Source organism: Heterocephalus glaber, unplaced genomic scaffold (assembly GCF_053883595.1).
Source record: "Heterocephalus glaber isolate CG9 unplaced genomic scaffold, H.glaber_assembly_v1.0 deba00001497, whole genome shotgun sequence".
Classification (NCBI taxonomy): domain Eukaryota; kingdom Metazoa; phylum Chordata; class Mammalia; order Rodentia; family Bathyergidae; genus Heterocephalus; species Heterocephalus glaber.
Genome location: NW_028258320.1, coordinates 56695144 through 56714454, shown reverse-complemented (window position 1 = coordinate 56714454; position 19311 = coordinate 56695144). Strand labels below are relative to the sequence as shown.

Below are 19311 nucleotides of genomic sequence, written 5' to 3'. Positions count from 1 at the left end.
ATGTCTTTTTGTTAGGAATCAATCTCTAGAAGGACTTGCCTAGAACATCTTGCTTGCTCTTGGTCCTCCCCTCTCTTCGGATAGAGCTGAAGGAGAGGTCTGTTTCTGGAGGCTCCCAGCTCCCTGCTGTGGCATCCTGTTCCGGGAGATCTCTGCAAAGTAGACTGCAAGCACTGCTGCTCCCAGCAGCCCAGGAAGGAGCAGAAGTTCATCTGCAAACAATGCTGCAAGGTGGTCTCCTCCTCTATCCTTCCTGGTCTTCTCTCTTGCCAGCCACACCTTTCCTTTTCTTGGGCATATACTGCCTTCCCTTCTGGAAAGGCTGTGATCTCCCTTTCCCCATGTTCTTCAGTGCAAAGGTCTTTGCTGCCTGGGTCTGAGGCTGGTGGGGATGAGCAGTCCAGGAAGAGCTGGTGTGGGTCTGGAGGGAACAACATGGGTCTTGGCTATAGATTGTATTCCAGTGGGAAAAATTGGAAAGCATGCAAAATAAAACCCGAATGCAAAATGTAAAAAGGAGAAATTCCTGCGCATGCATTTGCCTAGCATCATGCTAATGGAGTGAGACAAGGGGGTGGGTGGGTTCCAAGCAGTCAGGAAGGAGGTCCCAACATTCAGCAGAGCTGAGGTCCAGAGCTGCACCTCCAAGTGGCAGTGGGCAGGTGGGCATGGAACCGTTGCCAAGCTTGCCCTCCAGCAGAGGTAGGAGTTTGCAGGCAGCTGCCTCACGAGAAGCTACTGGGCACTCAGAGATGGCTGGCAAAAGCAAACAGCTCCAAAGACCTGCCACCTGGGGGCAGCAGCTTTGAATATTTCACACTACAAGCCGCTCTGTATGTCACCAGCACACACACCGGCACACACAACTCGCATATTAACAAATGACATCTCAAAAATCAAACAGTTTAGGGGAGAAAATCCTATTTTAATATCAGTCCAGAGTTCCATTTATATTCCTATTCAATTTACCTCTGGAAAATAATCCATACAGTTAAGACTTGGGTGAAAGAAATTGACAAAGCATAGAAATCGCAGGGTGGAATAACTCAGAAAATCACAGTATATGGGCGATTTTCTGAGTGGATGAAACTGGGCTTACAGTTTATGTGGGAATATTGGAGCTAAATTAAGTCATGAAAGAAGATAATACAATGTACTATCATTTTAAAGTAATTTAATCATGAAAACTAAAAATTTGGAAGAAAACAGATATTTTACTTAATAGAAACCATCTGTACCATACAGTAGGCAAATTGTGCAAAAATGAATAAAACTGTCTCAGGAGGAGGGTGGCTCAGGCACTGGCTTATGTAATGAAGATGTATATGTGCCTTTTAGCATTTGCATTGTCTATTAGAGGAGGTAAAATCGCACCAGAATCTAAGGGAAACAGTTACAAATTTTATTACCATCATATGACTGATGACAAATGCAGCAATAGAAATAATGCATATGAGATGGCTCTGTTTCCACGTCCAAATGTCTTCCCACTCTGGACCAGTCTTCACAGCTAAATCTTTTCTGAGTTGGGTCGCAAGGACATTTTTGTCTAGTTACTATTGTTTTAGCGGCTACTCCCCACAAGGGTCATCTTTTAACTTGTTTAGGCTCCAAGTGTGCCATTTGATTTGATCTGGCTCCACCAGGGAGGCAGCTAATTTAAACACTTCTGGAGCAGCTATTTTTTTTTTTTTGCTGGACTTTTGGCTGGAAGGATGCAGGCAGATGATCTGTGAAAATGTTCCTTCGCTCCTGTTGACCTGCATCAAAATGCATTTATTTTGACAGGATACTTTTGTTTTCTGGTAGGAGGGGCAGGCTCACTCCCTCTCAGTTGCTGAAGGTCGAGTGGCCACATTTTTTAGAACAGGCACTTGTTCCTAATCTGCAAATTAACTAAATAATCACAACTGCTAATTATACAGTATCAGGCCTGGAATACATAGGACTTGAGTAATAATCAGCTTTTTAAATTAAGTTGGTGACAACCACTATTAGCTGCCGTGATTTAATAATCCCAATAAATGTGCACATTTTAAAAAGGGGCTCTTTGTAATTTTTTCCTCAGCATTTGCAACTGAATCTGTTAATGAAAAGAGAACACAACAGTTTTATGTTACAAATGATGCCATAATAGGTAAATAAAAGGGCTCCTCCAGACACTATGAGTGATCAGTATGCCGCGAATATGAACTGAGAAGGGAGGAAAGACCGAAATTTGAAATCAAGTTACTATTTCTGTGGGTTAAGATGAATTAAGCCCAGAAAGAGAATCTGATTCTTTTTTGTATATTAAGCATTTTGGGGCAATAAGAAACAGATCCCATTAACAAATATGTAAAGTAAAAATACCTCCCTTAAGATTTACACTTTGGCAAATTTAGAACAAATGAGATGCAATTTTCTACTTCATATGCTTGCCTGTGTCACCTAATATTATTATAATATATTGGCTCCAACAGCGGACCCGCCAGCAGGCTAGTGGGGCGCACCTGGGCGGGGGCGCCTCTGGGCGGGGGCGCATCGCGGGGACTCGGGCCCCATTTTCCACCCCCAGCCCAGAGGGCTTTGCCGCTTTCTGAGACCCCGCGGGAGGAGCGCAGCACATGGGAAATGCTCCGCCGCTGAGTGCCAGTTCGCCAAGACCCGCTGGGGGTTGGGAGCGCCGGGGACGAGGACACTTGCGCGCGCCCCTGGGATGGGTGGTGTGTGTGTGTATGCTTGCCTTCAGGTGTGGGGTCCCGGAGGCCCCTTCAGGGTCCAGAAAGGACCCTTACCCTGCTGGGAACCCCCCTTCCTCCTACCTCTGTTTCCCCACAGCTGATAGCATTTTTTTCTTTTTAGTGGTCAATTGAAATTTTACGGCTAAGTTATTTAAAAGAGACTATAGAAGAACTAAATGAGGGAAGGATGATGGAAACGTTGCCTTTCTTTTACAATAATTACTCTCGATAGCAATTTGAACTAATTTGCATTAAAAACACCCATTTAACCAATCTGCTGAAAATGGGGGCTTACTGTATACTGTTTTGTAAGACCTCAGGACTCTTTTCCAAATCTGCATTTAGTTTAAATTATGGACATAGCACAGGACATTATTATCTGTGCATAAGCCTGGCAGAGGCTGATTTTAAACTACCTGAACAACGATCTCATATTGAGTTTTATGGCGAAATGGGCTCATTTCTCATAATCATACTTTTCACATATAGTGCTTTACAAGCCGGAAGATGAGAGTAGAGGTTGGAGCCAGGTTTCAGGCTCTTTCTCTGTGTGACCTTAGACACAATCCTTTATCTTCATGTCCCAGAGTTATCCTCAAAGCAAGAAAGTTATTAACAAAACGCTTTAATCTCCTCACTCTCCAAGGCCTTAGCAACACATATATACATATATAAATGGATGTTATTCTTCATCAGAATTTTGATAAATAGTGATAAGCTTCCTGGGGGTGTGACTGTCTCCATACCTTGCTGGTAGCTGGTGATTGATTATCCCCTTTCTCCACCCAAACCAGGACTGGGTGAGTCGGGCAGTGGAGGGCGGGAATGGTCCTGCTGTCTGTCTCTCCTTTCTTTCACTATACATTAACTGCTGTTTTCCTTACACTTTTATTTCAGAAAAAAAGAGGTGAAGATTCTAGTCTGGTTCTAAGTTGGGAATCATTTGGACCCGCGCTACTTTTCCTTCTTTACTTTCTTCTTTTCTGCCTTTTTTTCTTCCTTGAAAACATCATTTTCATCTAAAATTTGGGAGAGGAAAGGAGTTGAAATTTAAAGGAAAGCTTTTTTTTTTTTTTTTTTTTTTGGTGGGCCTGGCAGCTAAGACTGGAGGTGAGATGTCTAGGAGGTTAGAATGCAGTCTCAGGGAGCCACTAAGTTAGAATTGGATGACTCCCCACCAAGTCTCTCATTTTCCAGATGGGGAAACTGAGGTCTCTGAGGGAACATGTCTGTCTAAGGCAAGCCAGATGGAGGACTTCTATCTTTCAGTGTGTCCCTTCATTTGTGTCAGTCCCCTAAAATGATCCCATTTTCTATATCCATACAAGGGACCCATATAACATTCTGAATAGGGAATAGTATTTCTAGAATTAGGAATATGACAGTGATCAGATGAAAGCCAATGGCAGACTGTTCTGTCTTTTTCCCACTTCTTTGTTCTTTTCCCTTCCTCTCCTGCCCTTCTCTACTCTTCCCATCCCTTCCCTTCTTCCCTTTCCCCTTTTATCTCTTCCCTTTTCCTTTAGTTTCTTCTTTTTTTCTGTCTCTTGTTTTCTTTGTTTCATTCAAGCAACTTTGAATTTGTAGGCTCTCTCTCCTCTACTTCGCAGTGCAGACCTTTCGGAGCCGGGAGGTGTGCAGACTGGTAGATTGGACACAAAGCAAAGCTGCAGTGGAAGGCTGTGTGGGGAGAGAGAAGGCTGTCTGTGGGGCCAGAGGAGGGCGGCCCAGGGTGCAGGGGCGGGGCACCGCTGCTCTTGGAAATGTACTCTGTGCCCTGGCCTCAGGCCAGAGAACCTTCTGGTGGGAGGGGACCCTGCAGAGGCCAGGGGGCCTTGGGTCAGAGAAAGAAAGAAGGGAAGAAAGGAAGGCAGCTCCTTCTGCCAGAGCTACTGGGGAAACACGACGCGGTTGCTCCGTTCATGCACAAGATGGCACTCTTAAGCTTTCCAAGGAGTGGGGCTGGGTGAGCAGTAAATGTGTCCCTGTCCTCCTCCCTGAAAGGCTGCACAGGAGGCAGGAGGACAGTTGTAGGCCCCCTTCCAGGCGCCCACAGCCTGGGGATGCAGGCTCTCAGGGACACACCGAGTCGAGCCACAGCTGTCAGGCCCAGGAATTGCCGCTGTGGTCCTCGCTGGCCCAGCACAGCTGGACTCTCAAGCTTTGTTTCCCGAATGGGATGAAGAAAGTAGCACTGTGCAAAGTGCCAGCTCTGAGCCACAGAAAACCACTAGCCTGCAAGGACAAACGGGCTGAGTCCCCAGTGTCCGGGACACCCCTGCCAGGTGGTGGTGTGCTGGAAGTTCCTATAATTGCTCACCTGATGTCAGTGCAGAGCTGTGCCGGCCAAGGACTAGGCGTGGGGGGATTGGGGTGTCTGGAAAGTTCCTGAGCCCTTCCCTGGGAGGTGCTCCAGAGGCCCTGTGTAGGGAAGAGGTCGTGGATGCCACATCCTGCTTCTGCCTTGGCTATGATCACCTCCACTCTGCCTGTAAGCCCTGAGGACAGGGATCTGTCAGGTCACACACAAGTCAATGGTGGGCTAGGGCTGGGCACACTGGAAAGGCCGTGAAGTCAGATTAGCTCCCAAAACCAAGCATGCCACTCAGGATCCAAAGAGAAGGGAGTTTAGATGGACAGGAGTTGCTGGGGCATCCCAGGTCCAGGCTCCAGGAAGTGGTGTTAGGGTTGGGGCTAAAAACCTGTGTTGGAGTGAGGGTGACTAGGGAGGGTAGTGGGCATTCATGCCAGTCAGCCAAGGAACAGGCACTCCAACCCGTGCCTCCAATCTAGGGTCCCATGAAAATGAACTAGAACCCCCGAGAAAATGCAGATGTTATAGCAGGTGGTCAGGATGAGTGCTATTTCTTGAAACTTTGAACGTAGCATATCTGTGTACACATACAGTTGTGTGCTGATCTGTATGTAGGTGTGTGTAGCAAGCCATGAAGTCTGATGTTTCAAAAGCACTGGCAACAGCTAAGACAGTAGGGCATACAGTGTGGATCTAGAGTTCTGTGGATCCGGGCTCCCATCCAGCTTTACCACTTGTTTACCACATGGCTGTGAATCTCTGGTTTATGACATGAAAACATCCCTGCAAGATGCAGTTGGGCCAGCCAGTGAGGAGACCAGTGACGGGATGGTGCTTTGCCCATGCTGGGTACTGTCAGTCAGTGGGCCCTCTTTCCCTGTCCATCTCTGGTATTACTCAAGCTTTACAACCTTGCCTCACTAATCAGATTGAGGTCCAACCCTGAATCCTGGCCCCCATCTTGAGGCAGAATGGCTGTCTTTTAGGGACCTGGCAGAGTGTATTAGTGGCAACTGAGTCCCATTGTAAACAAACTTTCCTGGCTCTTGCTATGTGAATGAATGTTGTGGCAGAAAAGATTTTGTCACTTGCCCTGTCATTTGAGTCTGCAGAGAGCCCTGACTCACTTGGTGTCCTTTAAGTCAAATGCACCTAGCACTGAAACAATTTAACCTCATTGAAGACTTGCTTGGGGTTGCTGATGGGTCTACAAAGGGAGGGTTGTGCTGGATGGAGGATTTGTGAGTCCCGGGTTCATGGTGAAGATCCCAGGAGTCAGGCTAGTTGGCTGGGGTGGGACCTGGTGGCTCTGCTCTCTGCATTGAATGTTAATGGCACCCTGCTCTAAAAGGTGACATCGATCCTTCTGTCATCATTCATTGATCATCTTTCATAAAGATCTGTATTACTGGTCTGGGCTGAAGTATAGATGTTGCCTTGCTTTTTATAAGCTGGTGTCTCCGGATGAGGCTGAGGAGAAGGCAGAGGAGTGGGGAGGTGGCCATGCCTGGATACCAAGTCTTCCTGAATGTGTCTGGAAACTCCCATATCCTGCATCCCTGGGCTCCCATCCACCTCCTGAGGTTGCCAGCCCATGTTCCCAGCTGGGATATGGCAGTGAGAACTCTGGCTGGAAATGTGCAGATCTGAGGCCAGCTCCGGTTCTGCTGCTTGGAACACCATGCGTGACTCCATGCCCTGAGCCTTAGTTTTCTTGTCTGAAAAGCACCGATTTAATGGACAAAAGCTTTGGTTTAATGATTATGATCCTAGCTTGGACCCCCTTAGCCTCTTTTCTGATAAAATAAAAATATTTTAACCTTCAAGAATATCATATGATTATCTCTCTGGAGTTTTCTTATTAATTTTATGATCAAGTTCACTTGACCAACTAAGAATTGATATTTAACCTAAATGCGATCTTGTCAAACTGCATAATTTTACTTCCTGGTTCGCTTGCTTTGTCCTGTGTTATTGTACATAGCATCCAACCAGTGTTGCCCTAATTGCGTTTGCTGGGCATTCCTTCTCCAGGACATTAGAAGGTTTTGGCACTCAAGTGAGGGGAGTGCTTTATAGTTCAAATTATTTGGCAGTACAAATCAAATGTATTTGAGATGATTTCATGAGTTCAGATCTTCTCAGAGCCTTATCTCTGCAAAGGACACTGTGTAGGGAGTTCTGAGGCCTGAACCCTGCCAACTGTGGCTCCGCACTGCTAAGGACTGTAAGCACACAGTTACTGCTGCAATTAAGATTGAAATGTGGGGGCCAAGGATTTAGCTCAGTGGTTTCGCTGTCTGCTGCGCAAGCACAAGGACCCGAGTTCGATCCCCGGTACCAAAAAAAAAAAGGTTGAAATGTGTCGCTGCTGAGGTTCTTTATGAAGAACTGCTGTTACTAGATTTGGTTTGGATTCCTCTATTTACTCCTAAGCAACCCACTGAGAGAAATTTCCTGGCTGTTCACAATGTATGTGACTCTCACCCATGTACCTTGTGAGTACCAAGTGCACCCAACAGGCTTCTGCACTCAGGGAGGTTAAACTGCCGTTTCAAAGTCAGAACAACTTGAGTGGCCTCGTGATTTGAGGTAGTTTGGGGCAATTTGCTACATGATTGGTAAGAAGTCCACAGGGCAAAGGATGTGGTTGGGGCAGGTTGGGGGGTTCATGGATAAAGTTGGATCTTAGGTGGATATTGTAAGAAGACAATGTTAGGATAAATGATGGAAATAAGGGAAAGTACTCCAGGTAGAAGAACACTAAATCTGGCAAGGCATGTGACCAAGCAGGGGGACATTTCACCTGATAGTGGAAATGGCAGCTTAGTTTCCTCTTGCTGTATGTGGGTTTTTTCTGTCTATGCAGCATCCTTGATGAGCTGCTTCTTCCTGACTGAGATGATTCATTCGTACTTTTCTAAAACAATACTTGCCACTTAGAGTCACACGGATAGTGACCCTTCATTTATGTGTGATGGATATCATCTTTACATATAGTGAGCCGCTGTCATGTAGGATGAAGGCAACCTTAAAGGCTGTAGGCAACCTCTTGATGTGTTTTGTGAGGTTATCCTGCATCTTTCCTGCCTTGTCCTGGGATACATACATGGGGACACCAAAGGGACCAATGTCCTGTGGGCAACTGACATCTGTGCTGAGGCACGCTCCCTCATGTCTGTGGGAACCAGTATTTGGAGCTGCAGAAGCCAACACAGTTTAAAAAAGGCATCCCTGACAACCACAGCCTTTGAGGTGTCTGTATTGCATTCATGATTCTTTAAGTAACCCTTTAATTTGCTGTACAGATATGTTTCTTTGAGCACCTTTCATGAGCTATATACCTCTATCTAAAAGGGAGAAGGTCTAGCTCTTGGTTTTGGGTGCTAAAGAAAGATAAGAACTGTGCCAAACAAGCTCAAATTCCATGCAATGAGTGTTATATTGAAGCTAGTCTCTGTTTATTGTGGAACAGTATAAAGTGCTTTGCATTCCTTACTTTCTTATTTCATTAAGCACTCATAACGTACTTGTGTATATCATTATTATGTATTTTCTAGCTGTGAATCTAAATGACAAAGCAGGGTGACAATCTTGGCCTGTATGATTTCCTGATGTTTGCTCTGTTTTCCCATTGTTCTTGCAAGGTTCTTCTGTAAAAACTTTTAGTAGTCTATGTTTGATTACATTCATCATGGGGAGTTGGTACATGTACATCACACATCTTAATTCTTTAACATCTTCTACCCTTTCCTTCCCTTCAAGCACCAGGATCAGGATGGATATGGAAGTAAAGGTTCTGGACCACAGAGGAGGGAGATGATAGCTCAGCCTGGAGACCATAGGAGGGAGCATCTGACCGGGGTCTTGAAGGATGAGTAAGAGTTTTCAAAGTGTGAGTTTGGGGTAGAGAAGGGAAATTTTTTTTCTTGAACAGGGAATAATGTATGTGACAGACTCAGGTCAGGGAATAGGGGATTAGGAATCTGTAAGTGGTTAAGTCTGGTGAGTCTGCAGGGATTTGGCACAGCCTGGAAGGAGGAAGCTTAGTGCTATATACGGTCAGTAAAGGACCTTATGGGCCAGGGAGAGGAGTTTGTATTTTATGCTGTTATTTACATAGTGGTTTTTTTGTTTGTTTTGTTTTTTTGGTATTGGGGATTGAACTTGGGACTTTGCACTTGTGAGGCAGGGGGCAGCACCAGTGGGCTAAATCCCCGGCCCGATTACATAGATTTTAAATCAGGGAAATTTCTTGAATTTCTTTCCTCTTCTCCTTGGGTTTACTAATACAAATCCTCATGAGATTATGTGTTTGAGGGTGATATGCTTGTAAAGAGGAGTCATTCTGCCTGCAAACCTTCACATGGACACGAAGGCTCCTCCCCCTCTTCTCTGCCCATGGTATAGAAGCCACACAGTCCACACTGGTACTTTTTCACTGAGAATTGCCACGTGGTCCAGCATCTCCACTTCCAGATACGTGCACCCAAGAATTGAAGGAAGAACTAAAACAAGTGTTTGTACACAAATGTCCACATCAGCACATTCACAGGAGACAAAAGGTGAAAACAATCTAAATATTCACTGAGATGAATGGAGAAATAAACTGTTCTGTGTCTACATAGTGAAATAGTATTTGGCTATAAAAAACTGATGAAGCAGTGACACATGCCACCAAATGGGCGAACCTCAAAACCAGTATGCAAAGTGAAAGGAGCCAGATACAAGAAGCCACACGTTATAGGACTCCACTTATAGGAAATAACCAGAATGGGCAACTCCAAGGGGATGCAGAGCAGATTATATAGTTGCCAGGATCTATGGGAAGGAGAATGGCAAGATAACTGCTTAGTGGGTATGAGTGTTTATTTGAAGGGTGAAAATATTTGGAACTAGATAAAAGTGATTACAACACTGAGAATTTCATCAGTGCCCCTGAATGGTACACTTTAAAATGGTCAGTTGTATACTATGTGAATTTCACCACAGTACAAATAAACCTCTGTCCACCCTGTGTTCCCTGTAGGCATTGGCTGTCACCTATCAGAGGAGCAGTGAGACAGCCTACAGGGAGGACAGGCCTGAGAGCCTGGGCCCTGATTCTGCCTAGAGTCCAGGCTGTGGAGCTCCCCGAAGGTGGAGCTACTCTGGAAAGTGGTTATTTCCAAGTTGACCCATTTGACTCTGTAAATCACTTTTGAATGCAGGAGAGTAAAGGGCAAAAGTTATTCCTTTCCTGTTCTTGTAATTGCTGCGATCAATAGGCACAATTGATTGGAATTGAGAAATAGTCTCCAGGTAACATTTAGGAAGAATCATTGAGGTTGGTACACTGAGAGTCATCGTCTGCTGCACTCTGAGGGGATAGCCTTTGAGGTTGGAACCATTTCTGCCTGTCCTGTGGCCTCCATGCAACCACCTGGAAGGATCCTGGTTGCTTCTGCTCTGAAAGGTCAGGATGAAAAGTCGGATGGTCCTGTCTTTTGTGTCCTGATGCTATGTTGAGCAGCAAGGGCTCTGGGGCAGCACATTCGAAGCCCTTCATGTCCTGTGCTGAGGAGGAGGTCCTGGGCAGTGGACAGCCCTGGAGCAGCAGCTGTGCTTGGTCTCCTGCTCAGGTTCGTCTGCTTGTCAGAAGCTCAACAGCAGGCTGGCAATGAGGCCCGGAGGAGCTGCCAGATGAATGGCCATCCTGTTATTGTTCCTGGACAGTGAGGTCCCTGCCCTCTGGGTCTGTGCTTTGGGCATTGGGATGAGCAGAGAGAGGCCAAGAGTGTTCTTGGGGCAGTTCACACTGCTGGCTTCCCAGCTGCATCCGTCACTGTGGGGAGGAAGAGCTGGGCTCAGAGGAGATGCAGTTTTCAGCCCATGACTTGGAGGATGATATTAAAGGGAGAGAAAAAAAAGAACTGCTGTTGACTCTGAATATCCTACTTTGGTTAGACAGCTCATCAATAGGATTGGGGGATGGCATTGATCTTTTACTTATAATGCAGAACATTCAATGGATGGCAAAAATGCTTTTAAAAGGGGCCCATGGAACACTTTGAAAATATTAATTAGTGTGTTGAAGCATTCTGCATAGCATATCATAGTGAGACTGCTCCAGGGGGTTGCTTGGAATGAATTATTAATAAGAATCCTTCTCTCCCCTGTGCTTCCCACCCTGATTTTATGGGAGTTGGAGTGGGTTGGGTGTCTCTTAGATTCATTTACTGCTCATTGCATGGAAGTGCATAGCAGGTTGTGCCATTGGTGTCGCCTGCATGTGGGGCATGGATGTCTAGAATGGAAGACACACCCCCAAACACCAAGAACTCACAGGGGAGCAGCGGTTAAATAAAGACAAAACTACCAATGACTGTGTTGGTTTGGCTCCGGTGTATTCCAATTGGAAACCAATGGGTATGGTTTCTGGGTATGAATTTATGGTTTCTTAAGGATTCAAGTCTGAAGGAGAAGACAAAGGTCAGGAAAAAGTAGCTTTTGAGACAGATCAAAAAATTCAGAGGATTCTCTTAAATCCTTACTCTGCCCATATCAGGAGTGAGACCACCAGGCTCTTCCCACGAAGCTCCACTGGGCTAAGCGAATGACAGTGCCAGCTCACCAAATCTCACCAAAACTTAGCACCCCTAAAACTTAGCACCCCTAAACAAGCAGTCATTGGGGTTCCAGATGAGGGAAGCTTGCTTTCCCTGTTTTACTACTGAAGGATTTGTAGAAATATAAACATTTGAGTAAAGACATTTTACCTTAAAATTTTAAACTAATTCAATCAAGGATCACAGGAATATTTATAGTTGTGCAAAATTGAACAATAAGGGCCGGGGGGCGGGTAATCGAGCTATTCTGAGTATTCCTGACATTGGCAACAAGCCAAAGTGCTCACAGGAATGTCTTCAACAGCTTTCCTGCTTTTGTTCCTTCTCCTCCCCCTCCTTCATTTCACACTTAGAATTTATGAACACCATATCTTTTTTTTTTTTTTTGCTTTAACAATTATGTGCAGATATCTTAGATAGCTGGAAAAAAGTAAAAAAAAAATTATGTTTACAGTGATTGAGGTTTTCAACATTATGGAAACAGACAATCATATACAATGGTAAATTTTCCACTTTAATTTTATTGGTGTCTACTGTTTTCAGAGTATAAAAGACATGGCCTTCCTAGTTTAAAAATGAATTAGCAGACTGGACTTCTTTGTTATTAAGCTTTACAAGGATAACTGGCTTACTGGGTCATACCTTCACTGAACCCCAAATGTTTGAGGTTGTCGTATTGGGGTGTTTTGTTTCCCCTTCCAGGGGAAACCACAGACCATAGCTGAACTGGAAATTTTGTGTCGACAACTTCCCGTCATTAGCAGAGGAGCAGATCATTAGCAGTTGGCTGTTCTGGGAGGGAGGGAAGCAAATAACTGTGAGTCTGTGCAAGTGCCCAGACCATGTCTCTGCTTTATACGAAGTTAGGAGCGTGACAAATCTTCCTGAGAAGACCACCCTTGCACACTTGCTGATGTTATCAGCACTGCATCCTCCTGAGCAGGTTTTGTAGCCAACTGATTAATATTTTAAGCATGAAGACAACCTCCAGACCTTTGGAGGCAAATTGTTCTCTCTTCTTCTTTCTTTGCCTCCTGAAAAAAAATAGGGGCCAAACTCTTCCCAGCTAAAGAGCTCCATAAAATTTCACATCTCTGGTGTGATGCTATTCTATTCACTTCATTTGAACTAAGCTCAGATTTAGAAAGGAAAAATTAGCTTCCCAAACAGTTAATACAGTATGTGACCCCCTCCTGTGGCCTCTGATGAGGTGTCTGCATTTTAGTGAATGTGGCCTGGTCAGTCTGTGGGTAGAACCTGCTGCCCAGTGTGCATGGAGCCAGGACGTGAAAACAAATGAACCCTGAATTCCCCACTATACTCCCTACCTAGTGCATGGACAAAGGCATCTGCACAGAGCAGTGGCATGTGTCTCAGAAGGGGCCTGCTGTACATTTGGAAGTTTTATTTTTATTTATTGTTTGGTGGTGATTTAAATACCCTACGCTGCCAAATCATAAGCAGGAAAAAAAATCCCACATTTGGCTTTTGTTATCAGCTAAGAGAATTAAGGTTATTTTTTTCCTTGACTTTTTTTCTTTTTTTTTTTTAAACAGCCCTAGTGTCTTGGCTGGCTTCCAGTTCAGGTAATTACATTCTGTCTTCCTAAATCCCCCTGAAACTCCAATTGGGCAAGCTGCTCCTCACTTCCCTCCTAAAAGCTGATGTGTGGGGTGCCTGGCATCAAATGGGGTGGCATTCCAATAGTGGGTCCCAAGGTGTTCTGCTGAAATGCCTTTCCAGTGGCTTCTGCAGGCAGAGCTTGTGTGCAAATGGAAGTAGTATTATTTATTACTCTTTTCTATCAGCATCTGCCAACCTGAAACTATCTCTGAATGACATTTTAAATATGAAGGCCAGGGTCATTAGGATGATTAGATACAAGGGTCCATTTTGTTCACCTTTAGAATTACTTGGTTACTGCAAACAGAGTTGGGGGGTGACAGGAAGGAAGAGACTTGCTGCAACAGGAAATGCCCCCTCTCCAGTGTTTCAGCTTCCTAAAATGGCACTTTAAAAAAATTTCTTTTTGCTATTTTTGCTATCTTCTGATTAAAACTAAGGAAGAGTTTTGGGTTTTTGTTGTTGCTTTTGCTTTTGTTCTGTAAGGATAGATATAGGAGTGTGTTCCATTTGTAGGAATAAACGAAGTCTGAGATTTAATTCATCTTTAAAACAAAGTCTGTGATTTAATTCATTTGAAGTTAATTCTTCAAATATTTATTGAGCATGTAACATGTACCAAACCTTGCTAAAGGGCTATTTTGGCCACATAAGCACTGATTGCTTTTATGTTTTTCATGAATGCTGTATTTATTTTAATTATGAATATCAATGTGTTTTTCAAAAAAGCACGGAAGTAATTCCTACAAAATACCGTCTATACTGAAAACCAAAGCATGAAATAACATGCTTGTTTATGCAATATGTAATAATGCCCTAAGTAGAGAGTGAAAAGTATATTTCCCAAGATTGAAACCAATATGTACCAAAAATAGAATTTAGGATGTATACAGAAGTATAAAAATAAGAAAATATGATACATCAAAATCACTTCCACTTTAAAGAAAAACATGAATAAAGAGATTTAGGAAATAGTTACTCACAAATTCCATTGATTTCCTAATCCCTACCACATAAAGGTTCTGTGATGGTGTGCTGGGTACTCTGGTGTCCTGACTTGCAGTTCTAGTCTGAGTTCTTTCCATATACCTAGAATTAAATAGATCTTTCCAGCACCTTTAATTCATTTCTCAGCTCTCCGCTCTTCTTTTACCAGGTGCCATAAATCCATGGCATTCTTCATTTGTGCAGAAAGACCAAAGCCATTCTGAGGAAAAAAACCCACAGTGCCTGACATTGGGTCTCATCATACTGTGTTTAGATAATAATTTATTTTTGCCCTTTTACTTCTCTATAGAATCATTCTTTATAAAGCACACAGTCAAGGTAGGTTTTAAACACCAACTTAGCCGGGTGCCCTTGCTGGGGCTTGTAACTCTAGTGACTTGCATTTTTCCCTAATTACAGGAAAAATAGAAAATTTACACATCAGGAAGTGGGTACACCTCCTCTGATTTACAAGGAAGAGTAGTGTGACTTTAGAGCTCAGGAATCCAGTGAAATAAATTTATGGTTAGAAAAATTCATGTTCTTAATGTGATGAAGGTCCTTTAACTTTTAACATGCTTCTCTGGTTAAGCTGAGCAGGACTCACAGGGAAATGGCTGTCTGCAGCTGCCACAAATTGATTTATCCCCAGGTAATAGAGCTGCAGACCAAATTGTTGGGAGGAAAGATTTCTTTAAGTTTTGTATTTGTGGCTGTCCGTGTATTATTTTTGCGTCTTCCCAGTGTGTGTGGGTGGAGACTTGCAGTGGTTTCTGGGGCTATCAGGGTAATTCTCTGCTCAGAAGATCTGCTCTACTACAATGCTTCACACCATCCCCTGACTGGGGGCTCATCTCTGAAGCCCCTCCTCAGCAATTTGCTGCTCACGTCAACTGTTTCCTTGGCATTTGTGAAATTCTTGAGTCAAATGATCTGTGTATGAAATTATGGAGTCAGCGTCCATGGCAATTGATTTGTGTTTGGAAAACTATATTTTGAACATTGGCTGAAATTACTTGCATAGCTCGAGGGATGGATTTGCTGCCTTGGAGCCCCATTTGTAGAATGACAGAGGCGCCTCCTGGAGTCTGATGTTATCTCTGCCTCTCTGAGACTTCCCTGTCCATCTCTGTGCAGAGACCTGAGCCAGACTCCAATTGATGTGGATGCACATTCCTTCTTTCAGTAAAGATTCCTACTGCGTGCAAAGCGGGAGGGAGAAAACAGGGTTTCCATCCCAACAGGTTCACAGCAGAATGAGAGCTTGAAAATAAAACAAGCAAAGACTGCAGAGGAAGTACCAGATGTACTGATGGGTACACCAGAAGAAAAGACCCAAGAAGTTGGAAGAGAGGAAGCAGGGTCACTTGCTGCAGGGGAGCACTCAAAGGAGGACAGGGAGGCAAAGGATTTTAGCCCCCAGTTCTCTTGCTCATCCAGGCTTTTCTCCAGCAGGCTGGGTGCTGCAGAAGGGGAATATGACCCACACTTGTCAGGCTGCGAGGCTCAGTGGAGGCTCAGCCAACCCCGAAGCCTGTCCTTTTCTCAAGTGACTATTCTTGGCGCTGGCTGGTTTCCCCTCCTGCCCCTGTGGCTGTGCACTGTTGGGGGCACCAGAGCTCCTGCAGAACTGTTCCTGCCCTCAGGCCCCTATGCAACACAATCCCGTCTCCCCTCTTCCTTGGATTCCACACTTGGGATCTAGTCAAGATGCCTGCTTTTTGCAGGTCTGGGCCCACTTGCCTGAGCTCATCCTGCCTCCCCAGCTGCTGGTCTAAACGTAGTCATACAGTCTACATTTTCCCTTGCATTCAAGATTTGATTGTCTATTCTTTTATAGCATCAAAAGCAGATCTTTAGGGTTGACTTGTTTGCAGGTAATTGAGGATGGGGATAAGGAAATCTGGACTGCTTTCGTGGTTTATGTAGCTCTCTCCCAGAAAAAACACTCACAAATATATTCAGTATAAAGAATATAAAGCAAACGTATTAATTTCCTTTAAAAATAACTGAATTTTATGAAAAAATTTGGTTGCTCCAACAAAGTTAAGAGATTAAAAAATTCACATAAAAATATCGGTGACATAGACGAAGAAGAATTACGTGTAAGTGAGAGACAAATTCTGTCATGCTGACTAATTTGTTTTTTCTTTTATTCCAGACGTGTTTTTTTGAACATGTACTGGAGCCAGGTGCTTTTCATTCTCTGTCCTTCCTTCTCTTTCTCTCCCTTTGTCTCTCTCCTATCTTCTCCTGCCTGATCTCTTTTTTATCAAGCTTTTGTGGGTGCTGCACCCACTTGCTGCAAGTGAGACTGCCAGATGCTGGGAGGCTGTCATGATGGAGATGTGGTTTCTTATCTCTATGAAGCACAACAACCTAGTTCCTGAAACAGCTGGGCACACATCAGCCTCTGTGATGACACTTCAGCCACACACACCTGTGCACAGGTGAGGCCCTGGTGCAGTGGGGGATAGAGTCAGCTGGGGAGCCTCCTCAGCAGTGGCAGTGTCTGCTTTAGGCTTTGAAGACTGAGTGGGATTTTACTGGAAGGAAAATGAGGAGCAAGGCCCTCCAGATAAGGAAGCATTACATACTAATACAGATGAGGGACAAGGTAGGGAAAAACTGGGGAATGGTAAACTGTTTCCTCAGGGTCCCCCAGGTTAACTCCTTGGGAAGGAAGTCCTTGTTGTTGAACCTTTTTGAAACCTTCAACACTCACTGGTCCCTTGTATAATTCTCCTCAAGGTCTGCTTTTGCTGTTGGCTTTGTGAATGATCATTCTATAAATAAATCTTTTTTTTTTTTTTTTGGTTCAGGGGATCCAACTTGTGCTTGTGAGGCAGGTGCGGTGCCACTGAGCTAAATCCCCCGGCCCTCTATAAGTAAATCTTGATGCATGTAGCATCTTCCGTGTCTTGATCACAAAGTGTCATGATTCTGGCAAAGGGCAAGACGTCTCAGAGCAAGAGGCCCTGGTGACACACTAGACAGGCACAGTTGAGCCAGGCCTGTGCTGGGTAGGGTTGTCACAGAGGCTCAGAAATTCATTCAGGAAAGATCTGTGGGACTTTGACAACTAGACATGCATCATACCATCCCATCTTCTTGAGTAAATTTGTGCCTGAAAGGGAAAAGACTGAGGCTTTCACTAGGTTTTGTCTGCTTTTTATTATTTAGTGTACTTATGTTGGGCTTTCCCAGGAGCTCTGTGGTCGACTTTGCTTGGCATCTCTGAAAAAAATATTTTCACTTTTGTTTACGTTTAAAAAAAAGGCACGGTCACCTTAGTTTCTCACTTTTATATCAAAACTCATGCATTTTATTGTTTCTGCAATAAACTGAACAGTTTGCATTTTTCTTATTTAATGTTTAGAGATTCTTCGATACAAATATGAATCTTGAAATGATGCCTGTGTGAAGGTGTTTGTTAATGGATGTATCACGTAGCTTTGCAGTAATTGTTAATTGAGCTCTGTGTGTGGTGCAGGCAAGGTGCCTGATTTCGGCCTGCATGGAGCTGACAGTCTAGGGGAAGGATTAGAAAATCCCATAGATAATTTCAGTAGGAGATGGGCTCTAGGAACCAAAAGGCTGATGAGAAGAGAAGTTTAAGAGGGGGAGATGATTCTTGCTGGGTGACTTGGGGGTACTCTCACAGGAAAACGGTGCTTGAAGGCTGTGTAAGATACCAAGAGGCAGAGAAGGGAGGGAAAATGGCAAAGGAGGCAGAGGACGTAGGGTTGGGCAGGGAGGGTGCAGAGCTACCTGAGGTTGGTGTGGCCAAGGCTGGAGGGGGCCAGAATACTTCTTCCAGACAATGCTCAGAAGGTGGCTTTGAGCTGGAGTGCTGAGAACCCCAGGGCCAGTGTGGTGGATTAACCAATGGTCAACTTGGAACACCCAGTTGAACTGAGTCAGCGTGTTCCTGGCTGTGGAAGACCCACTTGAGAATTGTTGCCAATGGTATGAAATGAGAACTGGAGGGGAACACTGTATGCTGTTGATTTTCCTAAAGAAGATGGCTGTGGCTGGTTTTCTTGATGTGAACTCCGCTGTTTGCATTGTCAGAGGAGCTCGAGTCCTCACTGTTGCTAGGGATGGCTGCTGCTCTTTTCAGGGGAGTTCTGATCTTCACCTTGAGCATGGCTTCCTGGCTCCAGCGCAGATTGCTCAGCCTGGTGGTTTAGCTCCTTCACCGTGCTGGCACAGACTTTCCATCTTCCACCACTGGCCTTTGCGCCTTCCCAGTGCAGATCCTTGATACGGATAAGTATGAGACATTGCCATCGGCTCCAGGCCTTGGGCTGGACTCATGGAAGACATTGCCTTGGGGTCTAGGCCTTCAGCTAGACTGGTGTGGGACATTGCTGTGGGATCCAGGCCCTTGACTGGATTCCTTGGTACTCCAGCATGTGGACAGATCTCTTGAACTCCTCTGCATCTGACTTTTTGGGTAAATATTATAAAATAATCCCGTAAATTATGTGTCCTGTATTAAATCTATTCCCTTGCAAACCCTGACTACAACAGCAGGGCTGAGGGGGTGTGGTGATTTAGTCCATTTTGTAATATTATAATAGAATACTTGAGGCTGGGTGCTTTATAAAGAAAAGAGGTTTATTTGGATCACAACTTTGGAAAGTCCAAAAGCATTGGGCATTATCCTGATGAGGGATCCCTGGCTGCATCACAGCATGGCAGATGGCATCACACATTGAGAGAGAGAGAGAACTGTGTCAGATGACTTGAGAGGAAACAAGAGAGCCAGCAGAGGAAGCTGAACTTGCATTGTAACAACTGGCTCTTGTAGTAACTAATCTAGGCCTCTGAGATCTCTTCTAGTCTGGAGAGGACTAACCTAGTGCTATGGTTTAGAATCAAGAATGTCCCCCAGAGGCCTCATGTGCTCACATATGGGTCTTGTGGAAGGTGGTTGAGTCATGGGATGCTGTGCTCACTAGGGGAATAATCCACTGGTGAGTTCAGGAGCTGACTGTGCTCTTGGAAGGTGGGGCCTGACTGGAAGAGGCAAGTCACTGGGGCAGGGTTT

General features: G+C 44.6%; 1 long non-coding RNA gene across 2 annotated transcripts in view; it reads left to right on the top strand.

Annotated features, from left to right (window-relative positions):
* Positions 1-10157: 10157 nt before the first annotated feature.
* Positions 10158-19311, top strand: part of LOC147825710 (uncharacterized) — a 43551-nt gene continuing 34397 nt past the window's right edge. Inside the window, exons 1-3 of one of the 2 annotated variants that reach the window (XR_015440431.1) lie at positions 10158-10492; positions 13202-13231; positions 16417-16705. This is a non-coding gene — a long non-coding RNA (uncharacterized LOC147825710). The remainder of the gene's footprint in view (positions 10493-13201; positions 13232-16416; positions 16706-19311) is intronic. The other variant, XR_015440432.1, reaches the window with a different exon arrangement.